Below are 21,301 nucleotides of genomic sequence, written 5' to 3'. Positions count from 1 at the left end.
ACTTTAATCCAGGCCTCCTGGCTCAGAGGTGGGGACACAATGAGTGCACAACAAATTCCCTTTGAGAAATCTGTATTCTTGGATCATAATCTGCATGAAAACAGGGCTGGGCCTTAAAAATCAGTAGACATGACATTCAATTAACTGGCTAGCCAAAGTAGAGGGGACTGAAAACTCTTGTGAAATGCCTGACTAAACTTTCAGCAGATTTGGAATACAGCTAATAAGCTACCCCCAATTTTAAGTTTGCAAATCACAATTACAAATGCCTAACAAATTTCAGCTGCATATTTTGCATGAATAAAGTTGAATTTTTAAAAAATATACCCATTAGCAAGCTACACAAAACATTACCAGCTAGAAAAGAAGTTTAATTCCCACTGTTTATGTTCCAATAAAATTCCTGGATTGCCCTTGAAATGTATTTGTGAAAGATTTCCTTCACAGTTCTTCAGGCACAAACAACAAAATGTCCCTAGTCTCCCAAGATTTACAATTGGCTTTTTCTATACCATCGCACACTGCTTGATGACATATGTGTATGTGCAATCTGCAGTATGATCATATGATGACATATTACCTGACTATTGCAATATCTACAGGTGCCAAAATTATTAGGCCAAGCTCTTAGAACAAGTACTGTCTTGAGGGAAGGTGTGGTATTTATCCCTCAGAATTCATAAGAACAATCCTTTAAAAGGATTTGGAGATGTCAGTGTTGGACTGGGGTGTACTAAGTTAAAAATCACATAACACCAGGTTATAGTTCAACAAGTTTAATTAGAAGCACTAGCTTTTGGATCCTTCATCCAACCAACTGATGAAGGAGCAGTGCTCAGAAAGCTAGTGTTTCCAATTAAACGTGTTGGACTATAACCTGGTGGTGTGAGATTTTTTACCTTTAAAAGGAAATTAAGTAGGCAAACAAACAGGTGTTTTTAAACAGCGCTTGAGTTCTAGATTACTTTCATTCCTTGTATGGGAATTACTAAATCAGGATACACAAGGAAGCTTAGTTCTTTCCAATACGATAAAATAAGAACCTCGTCTTCCAAATAACTGAACACAATGGCTTGGTCTAATTAAAGACTCGCTTTCAGCCATGAGGTTTCTGGCGAATAAGCTTTCCTGGCTGAAAGTCTATGTGATGATAGACTGTAAGTATCATTATGCAGTTCCTGCTTGTACTAGGCAGTGTCAGTATCAGTATTAAATACTTAGAGTCAGGATTATAATATCATTTCACTTTGCCTAATTAGTCACCTTTGTAGCATGTTTTGAGTAGGATTCAGATTGTCAGAACAAGTAGAGAGAGACAAAGAAGAGAGTGATTGTCAGAATGCATAGACAGAGAGACTGACTGGAAGGGTGGGGGGGGGAAAACTAAGAGTGTGTAGGGAAAGAGAGAAAGACAAAGGGGAGGGAAACATGGAGTCACTGACTTGTGCAAATGTCTGTTTCACACAAGGACAGATCAGGTCCAGTTGTGTTTCTCAGTTCGTTGTCAAAAAGTTGACCATCACTCTTAGTGTGAGCTCAAAATGAAGACTTCCTGATGAAGGGCTTTTGCCCAAAACGTCAACTCTCCTGCTTCTTGGACGCTGCCTGACCTGCTGTGCTTTTCCAGCACCAGGCTCTCGACTCTAATCTCCAGCAACTAGTCCTCACTTTCGCCTCCTCAAATGAAGAATGGTCAGACAGGGAAGGCACTAAAGAACTTCACAAATGGGAGACTAGTTTTATCTCAATCAACCGTACTGGTTATTGCTCTTTAGTTTAAAAAATGTACCACAGAGACACTAAGCAACATGGCTTAAAAAGGCAATAACTTTTTTTATTACACAAGTTCTTGCATACAGCTTTTCATTGTCAGAGCAGACCTATACTTAAAATTTCACTGAGCTTTAAAACTTAAAAGGCTTTGAAAGAGCTACTTATTATTCTTAGTGCCACGCCATTTTCCCCATAATCCAGCATCTAATTCGATTTTAAAGTTATTTAAAATTGATTCTTTTTTCACTAATTCAGGCAGCACATTCAAGATCACAACTAAATACTCAAGTAAAATTCACATTTCATATCTGTCCTTTATTGCCAATTATCACAGAGTCTACTGCCAACAAAATTGTTCCTCCAGCTTACTCTATCAAAATGCTTCATGAGTTGATCACTTCCTTAACTTTCTCTAAAATCCAACTTCAATTACTCCACATGTTCTTAAACTGTGGTAGCATTCTAGTAAATATTCTCTGCATCTTCAAGGTCCTCTACAAAGAGGCATCTGGAATTAATAGAGATTTATTGTAACATTCATGTTTCACTAAAATTCAGGAACCCAAAAGCTTTTTAAACTGCTTTCTCAAATTGCAATATATTCACCTAAATGTGTGCCCATAAAGTCCACGTTTCTTCTCTTACACCTCCCCTTGAGGTTTGTATCCTTTATTTCATATTGCCTGGTCTCATTATTCCCAAAAGTTATCACTCCACTTGTCCCCAAAAGGACCCATTCTTGGCCAATGCCTGTCATGGCCATGTTTCTTTTAAGTCAGTGAGTGACTGGGAATTATTTTTAAAAGCTGTTGGACTCTGTGGGGATTATTAAAACAAATTTCCCTTGAACAAATCCAGTCTTTCCTTAATTAATCCACACTTGTCCACGTACCTGTTAATTTTGTTCTGAATTAGAGTTTCTGAAAAGTTTCCTATTACTGAAGTTAAATTGACTGACTTGGGAAATATTGCAGCTTCTCTGGTGTTTCTATGGATCTTCCATTGAATACCACCACACACCCTCCCCCACAGGGTTAATGTGCATAAACAGTGCATAATGTTTACTTCACCTTCATAATCCACAAACCCCAAATTGTAAAATAAAGCACTGAAGTCATTTTCTTGTCTGCCATTTCAATGGTACTGATTCAATGCCAACAAGCAGAAAGGAATGAGGGAATCAGAAATAGATTTAATTAGGTGGTATGTTAATTGATGGAAGTTTTCTTAAAAAGACAGGAACCAGTTCCTAACCATAAATGTCTAGTCCAAAATGGGGCAAAGACTGAAAGTATGAAGATTGCTGACTGTTCATACTAGATCATTTTAATTGAAAAGAAGAAATCCAAAAACATGCTATCCCATCAACCTTGCTTCTTCCATCAATTCCTGAAATTTGCTCAATTACCTAGGTCATGGTGGACTGCCTGGAGTACAAAACAGAGGACTTTAGTTCAGACATTTTTTTGCTGTACGTGATAGAAGAACAAGCCTTAAATAACTCTGCTTCGCCAGACCAGGCTGAAAATAACTGAGGGGCCAATAATTATAACCTTTTGATGTCTAAACTAGTGCAGCCACAACCCAGTCCAACCATTTTATATGTAGGTCTTATGTAATGTTGTCATGGAGCATCACAAAACTTTTGTAGCCAGGTTAGATCTAGTCTTTTAGCTTTTAACGTTTTGTTCTATCAAGTACAAAACTGATTGTAAACTCAGAGCATAAGAACTAGAAGCATGACTCCAATTCAGCTCCTCGAGCCTCCTCTACCATGTGATACGATCATGGCCAATCTCATTTCCATCTCAACTGCACTTTACTGCCTGCTCTTCATAATCCTTCCGTCCATTCCTAATTAGAAATCTCTATCTCCCTGTTAGGTTCCCTTCTTGAGATTCTTACATGCTTGATACAGCTATAATACACCAATTTCTGTGAATAGTCGCGATTCATTTCGGCAAGTACAAGCTTTTGGAGGAACACTTAACACTCTTGGTAAGTCTTGCAGAATATGTCAAGCTAGGCCCCCTGAACAAGGGAACTGTCCTCCCTTTTTACAGGCATTTATATCACAGTCAGTCATGTACACAAGACACAAACCCTGGCCACTCCCCCACAGTAACATGCCACCCAAAAAACAATGTAAAGTGATTAGATTATTTCCAGAAATGAGATCAGGCTATCCCTTAAAACGGTATGGGATTAGATTGTTTTCCTGTCTTGCAGGTAGGATGTGACATAGTTCTTCCCTCCTCCCCCCACCCCCAGCTAGGACATCCAATATTTTTACATCCCAGCACAAGTTAACCCTTTAACATCTCATTCCCTCCTTTTACCATTCTAGGATAACCAACTAAATGAGGATGCAAAAGGTGCTACCAGCTTATTTGTAAGAATTTGACAGCCAGTATTTAAGTTAGTTATTGACACATAGCATACAATGATTGTAACAAGAATTACTAGTCCATACAGTCAACAGGATCCTCACATAGAAAAAAAAAAGTGTTCACTAGTCAAGTTCTTAAATTCCATATTCCTTAGTGACAATTCCACCCCCTCCAAGTGGAGTGAAAATGAGCCAGCTATGCAAAATCTCCTTCAGTAAAGTCCAACCTGAAAACAAAATTTCTCCATGGAGAAATCTGAATTCTTGGATAAGTGCAGTTAAATACTTAAAACTGACAAGACTTCCATCTTCATGGAGATACTTCAGATGGAGGATACCAGTGCATCGGAGCGTGATGTGCGGCAGCTGCAGCTTCAGCAGCAGGGTAGGTGAACACAGTATGTGGAATGGCAGGGGTCAGTTCTGTTGTGTACAGTGGATAGGGAGTCCAGGCCTCTGGAGGTGCAGGGATCAGTGCTGTTCGTCAGGGTCAAGTGCAATGAAGTGTGCTCCCAAGGCACGGTGCGTATTTGTGGGGCTAGTTGTAGCCATCAGTTTGCTTTTGGCCACGTTAATGTTCACCTTTGCAAATTCCAACCAAAATGTCTGAGAATTTTCGGGATCAAGTCGAATGCCATTAAATGCATTCTTGACTGCTTCTGCTCCCATTCTGCTGTCAAATGTAACAAAGCCAACTGGCTGTTTTGGTGTTAGCTTGATCAGTGAACCTTCATATCCCTTAAATGATCGAAAGACAAGGTAAAGCAGATGTAGTTTAATATCCATAGGAAAGCCACTGACAAAAAGCATACAGACCTCCTCTTCACCACTGTTAGCTTCATCAGATGATGAATAAGGATGAAGGAGGTAAAACTACACTGTCTCTCTGAGCATTATGCTTCGACTGAGGGGGAAAGCGGGAAGACAATATTGGCGTAGTCGGCAAACAATCCAGATAGTTACGATCACACAGTGTCAGCAGCTGCCCGGAACATCAGTGCCTCTCGACGGACGGGCCCACAAGGTGTTCAACTTTGGCCCCTCTCGATATTTCTGTGTGCCAGAGATGGCCCCTCACTCGATTGCTCTTTATCCGATGGATTCCTCAAACGCTAATTAGTCTAGTTGAGAGAGAGACGGTTTTGCAAGCGTGCTAGCAGATAGAGGTTAGATTCCTCTGCGCTGCACTTGGCGGGGGGGGGGGGGGGAGAAAGAGGGGTGTGAGATTGAGGTTCGGGTCCTCTGCGCAGTACTGGGGCTAGTGTTTAATTGGGGTTTGCGTTGTGTGTATTTGATTGGGGTGCATGTCCTCTGTGTTTAAGTGGGGTTCAAGGCCCCGTGAGGATGACAATAAGATGCCTAACTTCCAAAAACTACAACCAACTTCGTCTATGTCAGGCATGATTTTAATCACCGGACAGTTTTCGTCCTGATTGATTGATTTGCTTGATGGACTGCTACTTCGGGCAAAGGTAATTCACATCAGGTTTCATAGTGAACAGAAAATCAACCATTTATTGTAGACAAAATTGGTTTTCAACAGAGGCAAAAATTGGATAAATTTATTACACAGTTGTAGTGTTTTAAACCCAATACATGCACAAATTATTCATAAGACAGACAAATCAGATGATTTGACACAAATATTGTGGGTGGAAAGAAAACAAGTTCTACAGATCAATAAACCCAGACCATAAGGTGGAGGTTATTTCCTCAAAGCTCTTTGATTTTAGCAAGGAAGAGGAGAGGGATGTTTCTCATACCACTCGTTGCACTGCACTCACAGGTCTTGAACTGCAGCTGGACCAATTGTAGGATGCCACTAGAAAGAATTTTCCCTAACTTAAGTGTCAAATATTCTAGTTGCAACTTTGTTGGGAACCTTTTTGCCAAACAGAAGCTTTTGTTCAAGCTGTCCTAGCCTCCTGGTCTAGAGGTAGGTTCACTGTTACAATGCCACAACAGCATAGGAGGCAATTTTCAAGGGATATTATTACTATACAATGAATCCAGAAACTCGGCTAACGTTCTGGGGATCTCGGTTCAAAACCCACCACGGCAAAAGTGAGCACTGCAGATACTGGAGATTAGAGAGTGTGATGTTCAGAAGCACAGGTCAGGCAGCATCTGAGCAGGAAAATCGACGTTTCAGGCAAAAGCCCTTCATCAGGAATCATGCCTCATTCCTGATGGAGGGCTTTTGCCCAAAACGTCGACTTTCCTGCTCCTTGGATGCTGCCTGACCTGCTGTGCTTTTGCAGCATCACACTCTCAACTCTAGTCCCACCAGGACAGATGGTGAATTTTGAATTCAATTTTAAAAACCTGCAATTAAGAATTTACTGAACCCGTATCACTGTTAACCATTCAAAACTCCGTGGCTCACTGATGCCCTCCAGGGAAGGAAATCTGCCACCCAGTGTAGAGTTTGCACATTGTCTCCATGTCTGTGGGTTTCCTCCAGATGCTCCAGTTTCCTCCCCGACTCAACCATTACCATCTGAAATAGGGCTAATCCCCTGTCTTAAGAGTACTGGCACTTCTCAATATGGGGTTTTAACCTCACAAAGCCACCAAACAGAACTTTTGTTCGAAATGTCAATTCTCCTGCTCCTCAGATGCTGCCTGACTTGCTGTGGTTCTCCAGCACCACACTCTCAACTCTGATCTCCAGCATCTGCAATCCTCACTTTCACCGAGAACTACTTTCATACCAAGCACCGTAAGCAAGTGACAAGAGCTAAGCAGACGCAACCAGTGGATCAGATCTAAACTCTGCAGTCCTCCCATATCTGGTTGTAAATTGCGGTGGACAATTAAACTCACTGGAGGTGACTCCACAAATATTTCCAATGAAGGAAGAGCCTGAAATAAGGCCAAATCATTCACACAATCTTCAATCAGAAGTGCCAAGTGGATGATCCATCTCCCTCTCCTCCAGAGGCCCCCAGTATCACAGATGCCAGTTTTCAGCCAATTCGATTCACTTCACATTCTATCAAGAAATGGTTGTTGGCACTTGATACTTCACAGTCTATGTGTTCTGACAACATTCCAGCAATAGTACTGAAGACCTGTGCTCCAGAACTCACCACTTCCTGAGCTAAGCTCTTCCAATACAAGTACAACACTGGCATCTGTCCGACAGCGTGGAAAGTGTGTCTCCTGTACACAAAAAGCAGGACAGCCCAGCCAGTTTAGTTTTCTCTCAATCATCAGTAAAGCAATGGAAGGGGTCATAAACCGTGCTAGCAAGCAGCACCTGTTCAGCAATAACCTGCTCAGTGACACCAAATTGGGTTCCACCAGGACCACTCAATTCTTGACCTCATTACAACCTTGGTTCAACATGGACAAATGAGCTGAATTCCAAAGGGGAGGTCAGCCTTGACATCAAGGCCACATTCAACCAAATGTGGCATCAAGAAACCCTAGCAAAACTGGAATCAATGGGAATTAGGAGGTAGATTTTCCACTGGTTGAAGTCATACCTGGCACATTGGAAGACGGCTGTGGTTCTTGGAAGTCATCATCTCAGTTCCAGGATCTCTCTGCAGGGGTCGAGGTCCAACCAACTTCAACCGCTTGATCAAAGACTTTCTCTCTATCATATGTCAGAATCAGGGATATTCATTGTGATCACAATTGTTAGCACCATTCACGACTCCTCAAAATACTGTAGTCGTCCATGGTTCAACTACAACATGATACTGACAAAAGACAGGCCTGGGCTGACAAATGGCAAGTAAAGTGTGTACTACACAAATGCCAGGCAATTATCATCTCCAATAAGAGACCATCTAACCACAGCCCCTTGATATTCAATGGTATTAGCATCACTGAATCCCTTAATATCAATATCATGGGGGTTGCCATTGACCAGAAATTCAACTGGACTCACTACATAAATACAGTGGCTAGATCAGCAGATCAGACGCGAGGAATATTGTACTGTGGTGATCACCTCCTGACTCTCCAAAACCTATCCACCATATACAAGACACAAGGCAGGAGTGTGATGAAATACTCCTGACTTGCCAAGATGGGTGCAGCTCCATTAACATTCAAGAATGCGGACAACATTCAGGACAAAGCAGCCCTCTTGATTGGCATCGCTTCCACAAACATCTATTCCCTCTATTACTGCCACTTAATAGCAGCAATGTGTACTTTAGGTCATTGTGCTCTAACGTGCATTGTTAACACAAATTTGCTATAACATGATTGACACACTGTTTCTAAAGCACGAACGTTTAAAACGTGTATTGGTTATAACGTGATTCTGGTCCCATTAACTTGAATAGTGCTGCTTTGCATGATTTTCTTATAATATGACATTGCACGAGAATGGAACGACCGCGTGATAGCAGAACTGACTGTATCTACAAGATGTACTACAGAAATTTACCGAAAATCCATACACAGCATCTTCAAAACCTATGACCACTTCCACCTAGAAGGACAGGGGCAGCAGATATATTGAATACCACCACCTGCAAACTCCCCTCCAAACCACTCTGCTGACCTGGAAATATATAGCTGTTCCTGGGTGAAAACCGTGAAATTCCTTTCCTAATGGCATTTTGGGTCTACCTATAGCATGTGGACTGTACCAGTCGAAGTAGGCAACTCGCTACCACCTTTCCAAGGGCAACTAAGGATCAGTAATAAATGCTAACCAGCCAGTGACCAGGTGCATTAAGGAAAGTCTACATGCCAAGTAGGTACGCTTATCCATTTACAATGGATTTGCTGTTAACTGACCAGGTGGGAGTCAAGGTCTGAGATAAAGGCCCATTTACAAGAATGTTTGAAGGGATAATCATTGTTACACATCTATAAAATGAGCAACTAATTTTAAAAATATTTGCGTTGACAATACATGTTTCTTGCATTCTCGGCTAATTTGTTTGGCTGGGAAAGTTAGCTTCAAAAATTGAGGTGTGAACCTTGCACATCATCCACAAATTTTCAAAACTCTCATCTTCATTTTCAAAAATTATAGCCTGTACTTCCCCAATTTAAGCATCTCCTCCAGATTTTTCCAAGAAGTCCATGCTTCACTAAAGCTACACATTTAAGCATGGGCCCAAAACTCCGCAATTACCTCCTTCAGCTTCTTCACCTCTTTAGCTCACTTCTCATTTAAGGCACACTTAAAACTATACTTCATCCAAGCTTTTGGCATTTTGCCTCGTTTTTAAGAGGTTCATACTTCAGAGTCATACAGCACAAAAACAAACAAATGAGTCCAACTTGCCCATGCCAACCAAGTTTCCCGAACTAAAAGGATCGGTACTGGGTCCACTTTTGTTTGTCATTTATATAAAGGATTTGGGGATGAGAATTTCGGGAGGCATGGTTAGTAAATTTGCATACAACACAAAATTGGAGATATCGTGGACAGTGAAGAATTTACCTAAGATTACAAAGTGACCTTATCAATTGGATCAATGGGCTGAGGAGTGCCAGATGCAGATTAATTTGGATAAACACAAGGTACTGCATTTTGATAAAACAAATAAGGACAGGACTTACACAATTCATGGCAAAACCCAAGGTAGTGTTGTAGAACAGAGACCCCTTGGGGTTCAGGTACATAATTCTTCGAAATTTACAGCACAGGAGGACAAGCATTTAGCTCACTTGCCTTCATTGTCCAGACCTTTAAGTATAGGGATTGAGACATCATGTTGAGTTTGTACAAGATGTTGGTGAGGCCTCTCCGGGAGAACTGTGGGCAGTCCTGATTGTCTTGTTATAGAATTGAAGAGGGCTCAGAAAAGATTTACCAGTTGAGAGGAAAAAGATTTAAAAAGGAGATCAGGGCAAGCTCTTTACAAAGAGTGGTTACAGTGTGGCCAGAACTGACAGAGGAAGTGGTGGATGCAGGTACAGTTACATATAAAAAACATTTGGATAAGTACAAAAATAGGAAAGGTTCAGAGGGATATGGGCCAAACACAAGCAGGTGGGACCAGTTTAGTTTGGGAACATGGTTTGTGTGGCATAGTTGAACTGAAGGGTCTGTTCGATGCTATATAATTGTATGACTCTATAACTAGTCCTACTTGCCTCTTAACCTTTCCCATTCATGTACTCCAAATGTCTTTTAAATGTTGTAACTTTCCTGCATCTACCACATCCTCTGGCAGTTCATTCCATATACGAACCACCCTCAGCATCAAAAGGTTGCCCCTCAACTCCCTTTTAAAATGTTCTCCTCTAAGCCTAAAAAACATGCCCTTGAGTTTTGAACTCCCCTACCCCATGGGAAAGATCTTTGCTTTTCAACTCATCTATGCGCATCATGATTTTATAAACCTCTATAAAAAGGTCCCCCTACAGCCTCTGACACTCCAATGAGAAACGTCCCAGCCCATCCAGTCTCTCATTATAATTCAAACCCTCCAGTCCTAGCAGCATCCTTCTAAATCTTTTCTGAACCCTCTCCCATTTAGCAATATCCTTCCTACAGCACGGCGAGAAGAACTGTCCGAAAATGGCCTTACCAATGTCCTGTACATCAACCTGATGTCCCAACATATTTGTTTGATTATTTTATTATATTAAAAGATCCACACAATAACAGATGATGGACCATGGCAATGATACTAGCAATTTAGAGGCTGAAGTTAATGTTCTGGGGACACAGGCTAAAATCCCACTACTGCAGTCTGTGGAGGTTAAATGGAATTAATAGATCTGGAATAAATACTAGCCTTAATAATGGCAAACATGAAATTGTTGACTGTCCTAGATGCTCATGTGTATCCCTTTGGGAAGGAAATCACCTGGTCTGCCCTCCACGTAATGCAGCCATGTGATGTCTAAACTAATACCTAGCAGGCCAGTCAGGACAACTGGGTATGGATAACAAATGCTGGCCTCACCAGTGATGCCTAAATCCCACAGCCCAATTTAAAAAATACAAGATTCTAAGAGACAAGAGGGGGGCAGTTCATAAGTTAGGACTTTGTGGTGACCTTGGCCAGTGCAGGATGTTGGTGTCTTTCTGCAACACAAAACAAACCAGCCATCTGAGCTTAAAAGTACACAAATACAAAGCAATTACTAAACATTCTTTAATTTTTATCATTCCTATAGCCTTCCAAAAAGACCATATTTTAGGTACTCAAATATTGCCGTTGGGCAGACTTAAATCTTCTAAATAGTGGATTTTTCAAAATGAGTTTAATAAGAGCTTATCTCCACCCAATCTAACAAGCTCCATCTGACAGATGAGACAGCAGGCAAAACCATAATGTTGCTAAATGCAGTTGTTTTGTTCTTACTGAGAGATGTTAATCTGTTGTTCAAAGCTGTATCAGCAACAAAAGATTTAAAAGCCACTTCCACTTCTAGCAGTTGGGTTTGAAATGTTTGAAATGGGTCAGTGAATACTTAAAAATAAATTGTGCATGAATCTACAAGGTGTACACTTGCTAGAAATTAATCTGTATGGTTAACGTCAGAAGGCCTGGTAAAGTTCCAATCTCTCCTCACAAACTCAAGTATACTCAGTCAGTGAAAGATTATGATACAAAAGTTGGTGACCATCTTTAACTATTCCACAACTGGAGCTAACACTACACAGTTTAAAAACAGGGTTTTTAAAACAGGGTTTAAAACAGAGTTTCAGTATTACAATAGCTGGAAATTCTTTGAAATGCAAGCATGACTTCCTAAAAATTATCTAGAATACCAATGGTCCCTCAACCTTTTCTAATCACTGCGATGCATGCTTAGGATCCAAAATATGATTTAGTTTTAAAGATTATGCTTGTGTGAATGTAATGCTCCAAGCTAAATTACTAATTGAAATTATAGGCATAATGTGTCACACTGAATGTCAAGTCGTCTCTTAGATTTTGAATATACATTTTATCAGTACTTCAATTGTCACCAAGGTTTCCCTTTGATTGAACAATTTATCCCACTCATATTTTGGCTCTGTCTTAGTTAGGTAAAACTGGATAAGGTCATATTTGTAGAAAATAGCAATGAAACTTTTCCTGAGGCAACACTTAAACACACAAGAGATATAGAAGTTACATTAACCCTCCTCACAAAAACTTTGATTATGCTAGTACCTAAAATAACATTTAAACGGCTATATTAGAATAACACATAACTGTCAGTACAGGTGATTCATTAAAGAACATCTTTAACCTATCAGATAGAATGAAGTCTGATTATGATGAGATTGGTTTCTGCTCTTATTACAACACTTGGAGGAAGCCGTTTAGTTTCACCATTTACCAGCTTCAGCATGAAACCAGCCTATTCTCCCTAAGAAATAGGCAGCCATTAGTGCCAGGACCTGTGGTAGAATGCTTTACATTGTAAAATGCTGTTTTGCATGGCGTTTATGAGCATCTGTGTGCTGTTTTCAATCTGATTACAAATTACTTCATGCAAGTTATACCAGAATGAGTAAAGCAAGCTACAAACTTATAATAAACAAACATGATCAATGTACATAAGTTATATGGAAATTTACATGACAACATCCTAATATCAAAAATGCAGAATTAGAAGTTCAGTTCCTCAACTCTTCCACCCATGCAATCTAGCTACAAAGATACCTCATTTATAAAACTTTAAAGGTTCTACAAAGTTTCAAAATACTATTTTCTTTTCAGTGATCCATTGCAGACAATGGTTTACATTAAGCCAATAGCAAAAAAAATTTTTTTGCAACAAACAGCAAAATAAAAGTGTCAAGTCATAAGTTTTAAGCAGGTGGTAATCCTAAACAGGTAATTCTAAAATAGATTTTGGTTGCTTTTATCCAGAAAGTTCCCCCAGGAACATGCTGCATCCTTTTTTTCACTCCCCATCTCTTCCCAACCTCAGCCTTACTTCCCTTCACTAAAGGGAAATCACAATTACTGATCTCATTTCTAACCCATGAAAGAATAGCCAAAGCTAAAAATGTGAAAGGTCATCAACCTGAAACATTAATTCTGTTTCTCTCCACAGATTCAACCTGATCTGAATTTCTTTTGTTCTTATTTCAATGCTAAAACACCTCGGTTTAAGGAAGGGATCTCAGATCTCATACATATCCTACTATTCATTTTTCTGTATTTTGTCTTTCTGTATGGAAAAAGCCGTTATTGACAGCTCCTACTCTCTTTCCTCTAAAAACAGAACACATTAGAAGAAGACAATGCATAAAGCATTGGAAGATCATTTTCATACAATCATTGGGTGGAGCTGCAGTACAGTCTGCTGAAATAATGAAGTGTCCAGTACACAAGACAGCAGTTCCCAAACCTGTGCTTCAATGTGCAGAGAACCTCCTGGCAGCTGACAAGCATTAAGCTCCCAAACACTTTGGTCAGTAATATGCCATTAGCTTGAACCATCCAAAACCTCTGAATCCAGCACTGTGCATCTCCACACATGTTAACACTGACTTGTATGCAATGTTATAGTCAGAACTTCTCTCTCACCTCAATTTTACTTCATCTGTGCTGATGTTAATTTTTTTTGTTGTAGAAGTTCTTGTATCATAAAAAGCACAGGAAGCTAACTGCTTGTCAAGTCTCTCCAGTGCACGAGGTGTGTAGTTTTAGAAAAAAAAGAGACTACTAGAATTGAGGTGAAAATGTGTTGCTGGAAAAGCGCAGCAGGTGAGGCAGCATCCAAGGAACAGGAGATCGACGTTTCAGTCATAAATCCTTCTTCAGGAATCACTACTCCTACTAAAATTGAGTGTTTGGTTAAGAAAATGAAGGAAGCATATGTCAGGTCTAGATAGGATAGATTGAGTGAATCCTTAGAAGAGTATAAAGAAAGTAGGAGTATACTTGAGGGGGAAATCAGGAGGGCAAAATGGGGACATGAGATAGCATTGGCAAATAGAATTAAGGAGAATCCAAAGGGTTTTTACAAATATATTAAGGACAAAAGGGTAACTAGGGAGAGAATAGAGCCCTTCAAAAATCAGCAAGGTGACCTTTGTGTGGAACCACAGAAAATGGGGGAGATACTAAATTAGTATTTTGCATCAGTATTTACAGTGGAAAAGGATAAAGAAGATATAGACTGTAGGGAAATAGATGGTGACATCTTGCAAAATGTCCAGATTACAGAGGAGGAAGTGCTGGATGCCTTGACATGGCTAAAGGTGGATAAATCCCCAGGACCTGATCAGTTGTACCCTAGAACTCTGTGGGAAGCTAGAGAAGTGATTACTGGGCCACTTGCTGAGATATCTGTATCATCGATAGTCACAGGTGAGGTGCCGGAAGATTGGAGGTTGGCAAATGTGATGCCACTGTTTAAGAGGGTGGTAAAGAGAAGCCAGGGAACTATGGAACGGTGAGCCTGACCTCAGTGGTGGTTTGGAAAGGCAAGGACTGATTAGGGATAGTAAGCATGGCATTGTGCATGGGAAATCATGTCTCACAAACTTGATTGAGTTTGTGAAAGAAGTAACAAAGAGGATTAATAAGGGCAGAGCAGTAGATGTGATCTATATGGATTTCAGTAAGGCGTTCGACAAGGTTCCCCGTGGGAGACTGATTAGCAAGGTTAGATCTCATGGAATAAAGGAAAAATTAGCCATTTGGATACAGAACTGGCTGGTGGTGGAGGGTTGTTTTTCAGACTGGAGGCCTGTAACTAGTGGAGTGCCACAAGGATCAGTGCTGGGTCCTGTACTTTTTGTCATTTACATAAATGATTTGGATGTGAGCATAAGAGGTACAAGTTAGTAAGTTTGCAGATGACACCACAATTGGAGGTGTCGTGGATAGGGAAGAAGGTTACCTCAGATTACAACAGGATCTGGACCATATGGGCCAATGGGCCGAGAAGTGGCCGATGGAGTTTAATTCAGATAAATGTGAGGTGCTGCATTTTGGGAAAGCAAAGCTTCACAGGACATAAAGACTTAATGGTAAGGTCCGAGGGAATGTTGCTGAACAAAAGAGAGCTTGGAGTGCAGATTCATAGCTCCTTGAAAGTGGAGTTGCAGATAGATAGGATAGTGAAGGCGGCATTTGGTATTCTTTCCTTTATTGGTCAGAATACTCAGTACAGGTCGTCATGTTGCAGCTGTACAGCAAATTGGTTAGGCCACTGTTGGAATATTGCGTGCAATTCTGATCTCCTTCCTAACGGAAAGATGTTGTGAAAGGGTTCAGAAAAGATTCACAAGGATGTTGCCAGGGTTGGAGGATCTGAGCTACAGGGAGAGGCTGAACAGGCTGGGGCTGTTTTCCCTGGAGCGTCGGAGGCTGAGGGGTGACCTTTATAGAGGTTTACAAAATTATGAGGGGCATGGATAGGATAAATAGACAAAGTCTTTCCCTGGGATCGGGGAGTCCAGAACTAGAGGGCATAGGTTTAGGGTGAGAGGGGAAAGATATAAAAGAGACCTAAGAGGCAACATTTTCACGCAGAGGGTGGTACATGTATGGAATGAGCTGCCAGAGGCTGGTACAATTGCAACATAAAAGAGGCATTTGGATGGGTATATGAATAGGAAGGGTTTGGAGGGATATGGGCCAGGTGCTGGCAGGTGGGACTAGATTGTGTTGGGATATTTGGTCAGCATGGACAGGTTGGACCGAAGGGTTTGTTTCCATGCTGTACATCTCTTATGACTACTACTCATTTTCTCTATTATTCAGTTCCACCTTGACATTCATAATGATATAAAAAGAAAAATAAGGCTAAGGAGCCCTTGTTATTAAACTTCATGTGACCAGTTTTCTCCAAGAGATCCCTCTGACTGCTGCCAATGTTCTCAGGTGGTATCTTTTTGTCATCATGTTCTTAATTCAATATTTCAGCTCTCAAGGCTATTTCAAATATGGCTCTTCACCTTATGTTACACCTCAACTTGTACTCTTTGGAAAAGCATTTTAGGAGGATTTGAAACAGGTCATCAACAAAATCTTTATACTGCTGGGATATTTAAAAACAAAATATGGTTTGAACCTTCACCTTCTCACCAAAAAGAGAAATCCCCAAAACTCTAAAATGTCAGTGTGACAAATCAGGTATCATAAGGGGTTACCAGCCTATACAGTCAATGTGAGGAAGTGCAAGTGTGCATGCCATTTGGTATCCTATTTGCAGGCTCCCCAAAAAAAGTAAAAACTTCCATAATAAAGGAATTCAGAAGTGTCAGTATAGACTTCGTATCAAGCGTTTCTTGCTTTGTACGAATGTTTTGACCATGGAAACTATTTTGCACCTTGCCCCCAGTCCCTCTATATAGATCCAACCTTTATCCCATATGTAATCTTGGATTAATTTATACAGTGACAACAAAAATGGGGTTCTGAATTTTAAATATTTTGGCAGGGCAACAACAAGAAAAACTCAAATTGGTTCTTAAAGTTAAACTGGAGCTGCAACTTCTTAACACAAAAATTCATCAAAACTTGTAACCTTCATTACTCATGGCCCTACTAAATAAGTAAATGGAAATAGTTTACAATGAAGTCAAAAGGTAGCACAGCAAAAAAAACTGTCAATTATTTAGAGTGAAAATAATTCATTGAAAGATTTGGAACAATTGAAAGGCACTGCAGCAGTGGTAGATATGCTTTATTTGATATGATAGCAGTTATACAGTATTCTATCATTGTCAATATAACCACATAAGGAAAACAGGCTATGAGATATTCCCCTTTGGTAAATGATTACCAGATCGAAATAAATACAATTACATTCAGGGAAAGTCTTAAGTGGCTGCTGCTCATGAGTCATAGGGAATCAATTTACTGACCAAATCTTTTTTAGCAACTACACATTTCTATTTGATAAACTTAGATCAACCTAAACTACTCATCTTTTGCAAATGCAGTTTCACAGTAACATGCAGGATGATGATCGTTGACAACTGCTCAATGTTAGGAGGAAATTAGCTCACCTCAGTTTACAATATACACTTTATACCCCACAATGCAAAAGAAAAATAAAGACAACAGCATAATCTTGGAACATAGATTAGAAAGGTGACAATTAAACTACTTTGCTTTCTGTAAAAATCCTTTAGGACATCCTGAGATTATGAAAGACATTATAAAAATACGAGATTTTTTAAAAAACCAAAAGTGTTTTATGATCACATTCCATAAACTCATCTGAACCAGGTATCACTTCGTAACCATTCTCTACTATACTCTCATTTTAACTCCCAAGAGAATGCAGTTTAGTGTACTATTGCTGAAGTTAGTTCTATTGCGAATCAAATCCTGCTTTTATTTCTCTGCAATTCTGGATTCTCTGCCTATTTCAGTACACCATTTCACACAGAGACTGGCCTCACTGTGAAATGCTGGACTATAATTATAGTCCCATTAACTGGAAAGAATTCAGGCTATGGAATGACCAGGTATACCAGGTCGTACAAAAACAGATTAATTAGAAACAGGAGCCCTCTCATGGTGCAGAGATAGTGTCCCTGCCCCTGAACTGAGACACCTGGCTTCAAGTCACAACTGCTCCAAATGTGTGTAAACACATATCTGATCAGGTTGGTTAGAAAATATAGGGCTATTGCTACTGAACCAGGAACTTTAGGCTTGAGTCCCCGATTAAAAAATCTCTTCTGATCTATGTGAATCAGTGACACAATCACTACTCTAAAAGGCACCAGTTTTATCCACAAAACAGTCCCGTTTAAAAATTGAAAATCATTTTACATCTGGGGTTGCAAATATTTACTGTTTGGAATAAAACAGATTCTGTAACAAGACAGAATAAAGCAACCAGTAGCACCTTCAAGCATACTAAATTTAGATACACTTCAAACTGGTAGCTTTAAAATGACACTATCATTACGTCCTTAAAATATACAGTTAAATATCTTCTCAAGTTTAAGAATGGATCTTTTCAACATTAATTTATGCCTCCATTTGATTTAACATAGACTTCCTCACAACAGTTAACTCCCAGTTATAATTCTCATTCCAAATCATTTCAACACATTTCCCCATGGATTAGTGTGTCCTCATTGTGGGTTTGTACTTTATTTTGCATGCACATTCAGATAAAATTTCTCTAGACACCACTGCATATTTCCCTTCTCTGTTCTGGGCCAACATTCAATGAACATGCTTTCCCCTATAAAGATAGTGTCCCAGATTTGACACTTTCAGGAGCTCACTTGTCACATGCATGCTCACTCTCAGAGTATGACCTTGACCCTATACCCACTACTTTCTTTCATTACTTAATACAAAACTCTTTTCTTCGCTTGCATCATTGATAGATTTCCTCTACACTTTATTCAGTGCAAAAAAAAAGTATAAACCCACTCTTTAAATATATACAACTTTATTACACCAAACATGGAGGAAACCTATCCAATCCCTGTATTTACGTCTCTTCCTCTACATCAAATGTCATGTCTCCTGCTCACACATACCCGCATGCTCCTCTTCAACAGTACAGACATTTCACACGTCGTCCCACATAAGCTACAGCATAGGAATTGCTCGTTACCTTTCTAGCAGTGTCAAAAAGTGTGGTGCTGCAAAAGCACAGCCGGTCAGTCAGCATCTTGGGAGCAGGAGCGACGACGTTTCGAGCATAAGCTCTTCATCAGGAATGAATGACCCTGCTCCTCAGGTGCTGCCTGACCGGCTGTGCTTTTCCAGTATCACACTTTTTGACTGATCTCCAGCGCCTGCAGACCTCACTTTCACCCTTCATAGTGGGCAAATGATATACAACATTAAGTTAGCGAGTAATCCTTGGAACTAAACTTTATCAACTGGATGCAGACACGAGTGAGGAAACCTGAAGGATGTAGAGCTTTGAGAATGATCTAAAGTCACCAAACAATTCCTGTCAAACACACTACGCTCGCCGCGAAGCTTTCCTGAAAGGTTTTTCCTATTTCTAGTTCGTTCTTAACTCCTCCTTTGCTATCCAACTCTCAACCAGCCACAGAAATTAAATACTGTATTAGCTAATCCACATCCTCTTCCCTCTCCATGGCCAAGCCACAGCTGGTGATCATTCACCCCTCCCCACCCCACCACCTCCTGGTAACACGGAACACAATCTGGAGATGGACTGGAGTGAGCTATGATCAAAATTAACTCCACCCGACCGGTTGTGCGGGAGGGCTACCATCCCTCCGCCTGACTCTCTCCGGGCCTCCAGCCCGCGGCTCGCTCACTCACTCACTCGACACCCGCGAATTGCGCTTCTCGAGCAGCCGCCACCCTCCACTCCCCGGAAGCCGATAATACGGGCCTGCTTCCCCCGGACTGACCGGCACCCCCCAACGCCGCGAGCTCGAGGCTCCGGACAAAAGTCCCAGGACCGACCCACCCCCACCCCCTCAAACACGGCCACTTGTACGGCCGGGCAATACTCACAGTAACCAGGCCAGTCATTGAAAACCGCTGAGCACCGTGCCGTTCCGAGCAGCGATTCGCACAGCGGCCACCTCGCGCACACTCTCTCACCGCTCAGGAAGTCTGGCGGCTACCAGCGGGCCCCCGGCGCAGCCCGAACCCGCCGCCGAGTCCTCCCGAACGCCTGAACCGCGCCCGAGTCTTCCCGAGTCCACCCGAACGCCGCCGTGTCCTCCCGAACCCACACCGAGCCGCTCCCGAGTGGTCCCGAACGCCTGGACCGCGCCCGAGTCCTCTCCGAGCCGCTCCCGAGTGGTCCCGAACGCCTGGACCGCGCCCGAGTCCTCTCCGAGCCCTCTAGACGGGCTCGTGTCTTCGCAAACGCTCTCGGAAGCCGGCAGTGCGATGTTAGTGGTTATCCCTCAGACTGCGCCTGTGTTATCTCGGGTAAAGTGGGGAGGACGCTTCAGCATTTGGTGAAAGGGATTCGAGTTTAATTGCCGATATTCGTTAAACTTACCTCAGTGTTACCTATGAGCGGGGAGCACGGTATAACGGGTGTGGCTGTGAGAACTGCCCCGTGGTAACACCATGGCGCCCGGTATTTCCGAGTGCAGGCCGCTCGTGCAAATGGCGTTGGTTGATTCCCGCCTAAACACGTGCTTTGGCGCTTGGAGCAGCAGGTGAGACTTGGCTGAAGGTGGGGACCATGATGGGAATCAATCACCTGGAAGACTGAGATGAACAACTGAAAGGCATGTGGATTGGAACGTGAACAGGAAGCGTTTAGAGGGATATGGCTAAATGGGACTAGATTAATTTAGGATAGCTGGTTGGCATAGACAAGTTGGATCAAAGGGTCTGTTTCTTTGCTGTACATCTCCATGAACCCACTTGTGAGAAGCACTCCCTGTTGTCCTCAACACCTTTGAGAAGATATTTGAAAAGTCTACTAGAATGGCACTGTGGATCAGGGCCTGCAGCCATATGGATGGGTTTGAGAGGATTCTTCACCTTCCAGCAGAGGGATTCAACATCAATTAGAGCAACTAGAGAGAGAGCAGGGCACCTTAAAGATCAAAGAGGTCCTCTTTGTATTGAACCTCAAATGAGTATTTTGTGGCAGATTTTACCATGGAGAAAGAAATGGAGGCGAGTGAACATGGAAATAAATATTGATATTTTGAAACCATTTCACATTACAGAAGAGGAAGTGTTGGAGGCCATAGAAACGTTAAAGATGGATACACCTCCAGGACCTGATCTAATGTGTCCCAGGATGTTATGGAGAGTTAAGGAGGAAGTTGCAGGCTGCCTTGAAGAAATATTTGTATCACCTATAACCATGGGTGAGGTGCCAGATGATTGAAGAGTGGTGAATGTGCCTTTGTTGAAGAGGGTATGTGAGGAGAAGCCCGGGAACTACAGACGTGTGAGGCTGACTTCAGTGGTGGATAAACTGTTGGAAGAAATTCTGAAAGATAGGATTTATGTACATTTCGAGAGATAAGGAATGATTTGGGACAGTCAGCATGTTTTTTTGTTTGCTATGGAAATAATGTCTGACGAACTTGATGCAGTTTCTTGAGGAAGTAACCAATGGTGGCTCGCTGGTTACCACTGCTGCTTTACAGCTCTGGGGACCAGGGTTCAATTCCAGCCTCGAGCAACTATGTGTGGAATTTGTACATTTTCTTCATGTCTGCATGGATTTCCACCAGTTTCTTCCCACAATCCAAAGATGTGCATGTTAAGTGAATTGGCCATGCTAAATTGCCCATAGTTTGCAGGCTAGGTGGGT

The 21,301-nt window shown here is 41.4% G+C and overlaps 1 protein-coding gene and 1 pseudogene across 1 annotated transcript in view; both read right to left on the bottom strand.

Moving 5' to 3' along the window:
* Window positions 1–19,690, bottom strand: part of LOC140453682 (protein tyrosine phosphatase type IVA 2-like) — a 126,566-nt gene extending 106,876 nt beyond the window's left edge. The window contains exon 1 of the mRNA XM_072548606.1: window positions 19,522–19,690. The gene's annotated coding sequence lies outside the window, so the exon portion shown is untranslated. The remainder of the gene's footprint in view (window positions 1–19,521) is intronic.
* Window positions 4,473–7,773, bottom strand: LOC140453266 (RNA-binding protein with multiple splicing 2 pseudogene; annotated as a pseudogene).
* Window positions 19,691–21,301: the final 1,611 nt, after the last annotated feature.

Source organism: Chiloscyllium punctatum, chromosome 27, assembly GCF_047496795.1.
Source record: "Chiloscyllium punctatum isolate Juve2018m chromosome 27, sChiPun1.3, whole genome shotgun sequence".
NCBI lineage: Eukaryota > Metazoa > Chordata > Chondrichthyes > Orectolobiformes > Hemiscylliidae > Chiloscyllium > Chiloscyllium punctatum.
This window is presented reverse-complemented; position numbering and strand designations above follow the sequence as displayed.